This window comes from Petaurus breviceps, unplaced genomic scaffold, assembly GCF_028583685.1.
Source record: "Petaurus breviceps papuanus isolate PSGF00001 unplaced genomic scaffold, PetGlider_PUasm1.0 551, whole genome shotgun sequence".
NCBI classification, from domain to species: Eukaryota; Metazoa; Chordata; class Mammalia; order Diprotodontia; family Petauridae; genus Petaurus; species Petaurus breviceps.
In genome coordinates, this window is record NW_027186372.1 from 1190807 (window position 1) to 1195725 (window position 4919).

General features: G+C 37.4%; 1 protein-coding gene across 1 annotated transcript in view; it reads left to right on the top strand.

Moving 5' to 3' along the window:
* The window catches only part of LOC138172836 (double-headed protease inhibitor, submandibular gland-like), a 39772-nt gene that overhangs the window by 24457 nt on the left and 10396 nt on the right, over positions 1–4919 (top strand). The gene's annotated exons all lie outside the window — the stretch shown is intronic.

Here is a 4919-nt window from a genome sequence, read left to right on the forward strand (position 1 = left end):
GAGAGAGAGAGAGAGAGAGAGAGAGAGAGAGAGAGAGTAGGATAAACGGGGGGAAATAGGATGGAGGGAAATATACAGTAACCATAACTGTAAAAAAAAAGATTTGAAACAAGTTTCTCTATAAAGACTTCATTTCTCAAATGTATAGAAAGCTGATTCAAACTTATAAAAAATGAGCCATTCTTTAATTGACAAATTAAAAAAAGCATATAAACAGGCAATTTTCAGAGAAAATAATCAAAGATACCTATAATTATACAAAAAATGCTCTAAATCAATATAGATAGAAGAAACGCAAATTAGAACAACTATGAGCTACCATACCACAATTTTCAAGATGGCTAATATGAGAGAAAAGAAAAATGAAACATATTGGAGGAGACATGGGAAAGTCAAGACACAAATGCACTGTTGGTGAAGTTGTATACTGATTTAACCATTCTGTAGAAAAATTTGGAATTATGCCCAAAGTGCTTTAAAACTATGCATATCCTTTGACCAAGTAACACCACTATTAGGTCCCAAAGAGATGTCAAAAAGAAAAAAAGGAAAGGAAAAAAAAAAGGTAGAGCACTTGTATGTAAAAAAACATTTATAGCAGTTCTTTTAATGGTGACAAGGAATTGGGGAATGGCTGAAAAAGTTATTGTATAAGACTGTGATGAGACTTAGTTGTTGTATAAGACTAAAGAGCTATGAGAAATGGTGAGCAGGATGCGCTTAGAAAAACCTGGAAAAACTTCCATGAACTAATGCAAAGTGAGATGAGCAGAACCAGGAGAACATTGTATAGAGTAACAACAATATTGTACAATGACCAACAGTGAATGACAACTATTCTCAGCAATACAATGATCCAAGAGTTCTTAAAGACTTGTGATGAAAAATGCTATCTATCTCCAAATAATGGACTGATGGAGTCTGAATGCAAATAGAAACATATTTTTTTTCTTTTTCTTTATATTATTTTTCTTAGTTTTTTTATCTGTGTTTTCTTTTACAACATGATTAGCGTGAAATATTAGTACGACTACATAGTATAACCTATATCAAATTGTTTGCCTTCTCAGTAAGGGAGAGGGAGGGAAGAGAAGAAAGGATACAATTTGGAACTAATTTTTTTTTTAAAAAAACCAAGCAACACAACAAATGATTAAGATAGTTCTTATATGTAAATAGGGAAAAATAAAATATTAAGTAAAAAAAATTTAAATTAGCACAAGGTAAATAGTCCTTTAAAAAAGAAAATAAATTACACAATATATGAAGCATTAAAAGACAACTATTTTCTCCACTTAAAAATAATGCTTAAAGCAGCAAAATACAGTCATATGCATATTGATTCATATTTAAAAAATAACTTATAACCCATCACTTTTATTAACTTCTTTCAAAAGGTAGAAGAGACACTTAGGCAAATAAGGAATAGCTAAACAAATTTTGGGCTGTCTGCACCTGTAAAACAGTAACTTAAAATCCAGGTCTCTGAAAGGCAGGATAGGATTTATTTTCTTGGTCATGGTCATCCTATCCTCTGAGACAAAGGTAGTTGGAGCAAATATCTCCTGCTGGTCAACAAACAGAAAATTTAAGGACAACAATATTCTTCAATTCTTAAGTAGCCACTGAGGTTGGAGACTCCCTTCCCTCAGTATCACTGTTTAGTGAAATTAAGGAAAGAAAAACAAAACCAAAGAGGCAGCTTGACATTAGAATTCTAGATCTTTTAGGGCATGGCTGTGTTCCCATAGTTACTTTTATGTAGCTATGATAGCTGCTGTGGGGGAAAGAAAAGGTAGAAAAAGACCTTTCCATGCTTAGGTGGAAGCTGAAGAATGCCAACTTTCAGGAACCCAAGAAAAGGTCTTGGTCTGAAATAGGCTCTAAGAATTTTAATATAGCCCTGGGGCATTCCAGTCACTTCAAGTAATCTCACCGGGAGCCTGGAGAGGGATGTGGGCTAATGTTCTTCATTTTACAGAACATGATGCTGAGAGGCTCTTGAAAAGATATAAATCCCTGGAAAATCAACCCAAAATGGAGTCAGTGCTGTTCAAAGTAGCCTCCAGTTTGTTGGAGTTTGGGAACCTGAACTTCTCCATCCAGTCTTGGATCTTGGGAACTTGAACTCTAGTTGAACCCTTTCATTTATCATACAAACATTTCCTACACCCAGGGGACTGTTTTGCCTAATCTGTTCTGATAGCCCTAATGAAGACTAAACCACAGATGAGCAGGAGCTAACAGAAGTTCAGAATATTGCTGTAGGATTTAGTTACTTTGGTACTCATTGGTTCTGTGTTTAAAAAAACAGCTTTCCTTAAACAAAGTAAATTTTAGGGGAATTTGTAGCCTCTTGCATACTGCCTGTGTGCACAAATCCTCAGTGCTTGCCATTACAATTCTTTAATCAGACTTTCATTTTTTTTATCCTCAAAGATTTGTGGTTTCAGATTTATGACCCATCACTCTCAAATTGTGACCCATCACATGCATAATATGTAAAAAATTAAACGCTTTAGAGAACATGGGATTCTATCCAACACTTAGAACCTGGTTACTTGCTAAGGACACCCAGTAACAATCTGGTATTCAAGAAGAGTCCTGCGCAGAATGGGTGACAGTATTTCCCAGCAGATTCCCAAAGCTCAATACTACACTGCTGCCAAGGTATTGGGCAAATACTTTCTGTGGTCACAGTTTCATGAGTATTTTATTTTTGGGGTAGTTTGGCAGTGGTGCTTGTGGTGACTTCATTTTTGGAAAGGCTGTAAGGAATAAAAAGCCGAGAGTTGTGGTTGAATTGGTTTTCTGTTGATAATGGCAAGAGTTAATGTCATTACTTCATTACTTCCTCTAGATTGTTCTTCTAGTATTAATAAGATAGAACACTGACTACCAGCGGTGATTTACTCTTTTTTTTCAGACCTCCAGAAACAGTGGGGAAGACAGTAAAGAGACTTTCCTGATCTCTCTTGAAACTGATACCTTCCCTTTGTCAATTATCTCCAGTTTATCCTGTATACATCGTTTTTGTATATAGTTTGGTTTTTGTTTGTTTGCATGGATGGATTAGCTTAAATGGTCTCTAAAAGTTATTTCTAAATCTACTAAACATGACATTTCTTAAATGCTTATTGATTGAATAATTGATTGATCGTTTAATGTTCTAAGCTTTCTACCATCTCTGAATTCTATATACTAAGGTTTTTTCCCCCAAATTTAGCAATTCAATTTATCCAACAATATAGTGGGATTCTTTTGGATGTGATGAGTTAGTGGCACAGTGGAAGTGTTCAGGCAGAGAGCCTGGCTCCCCTTATCAGGGATACTACAGAACAGGTTCTTTAATTGGTTAGACTGGATCACTGCAGAGGTTCTTAACCTTAAGTCTGTAAATTTGTTTTGAAAAAAGAAATACACACACTCTATCTATGTATCTATCTATCTATCTATTTATCTGTCTGTCTTTTATCTATGTATATATATATATGTGTGTGTGTGTGTTTCTGTGTATGTATACATATATGTATATGTGTATATGAATATATTGGGGGGCACAGATCTAAAATAATGAAGAAGAGTCAGGGACACACATGAGCTCTCCTAAATTCCTTTCCAAACAACATTAGATAGTGCTTCAAAATAAATTCTTAAGCAGCAGAACCCACAAATGGAGAGGGTGAAAAGATTTTCCAGCCCAAGAGAACCTAGAATGTCATCAGGAAAGGTCTGTTGCACTGGGACCAGAATAGAGCACATTTCAGCTCAGGCTCTGAAATCAGTGTGAAATCAGGCTGAAATGTGTGTGTGTGTGTGTGTGTGTGTGTGTGTGTGTGTCTGTTGGCAAATAAGAAAATAACAAGAAAAAAATGTCACTATAGAAAGTTACTATGTAAAGCACCACAGAGTCAGGAGGACCCAAGTCCAGTTCTGGCCTTAGACACTTAACACCCCCCACACAAATCAGAGCACAGTCTAGGCCCCAGAAAACCATCATCAAGCCTTGAAGGGGGGGAGGTGACTGAATTAGTAGCAGCAGGGCCAGCATCAAGAGCTCTCAATACACAGACAGTAGAAGGGTCAGTCAGCCGGTTAGAAGGAGATTATAGTGGCCCGTTTACTTGTACTGGGTGCAGGAATCTGTTGCATTTCCCATACATGATCTGGGGCCTGGTCGTGGGTCTTATTCCCAGGGTGATGAGGAGTCCTGGCACAACAGAACTGGTGGCTTTAAGGAAGTGGGGGTGCTGACCGGGGATCCAGGGTGGAAACAAATGCTTAGGGTCATTTACAGACTAAAAAACAGGCTGGGAAGCTGTGACCACATCTTTCCTTATATCATGCCACTTAAAAGAACTGAAAACTTACAGACCTCTAGAGTTAGTTTTGAGAGCAGCAGCAAGAAAGAACTGAAGAGGGAGACAGTGTCCTTTACAGCTCTATCACAGAGTCCCACTTTAACATAATGTTAAAAGTTAAAAAAAAAAGGAGGGGGCACGGCTAGGTGGCTCAGTGAATAGAGCAGCAGCCCTGGAGTCAGGAGAACCAGAGTTCAAATGTGGCCTCAGACACTTAACACAAAAATCTAGACGTGTGACCTTGGGCAATTCACTTAACCCCAATTGCCTTACCTTTTCCTCCTCTAAAATTAAAAAATATATGTGTGTGTGTGTGTGTGTGTGTGTGTGTGTGTTGGCAAATAAGAAAATAACAAGAAAAGAATGTGACTATAGAAAGTTACTATGTAAAGCCCAGGTCACAGAGTCAGGAGGACCCAAGTCCAGTTCTGGCCTTAGACACTTAACACCCACCCACACAAAAAAATACCTAGCCAGCCAATTGCCCTCCAAAAAGGCAAAAAAGAAAGAAAGAAAGAGAGAGAGAGAGAGAGAGAGAGAGAGAGAGAGAGAGAGAGA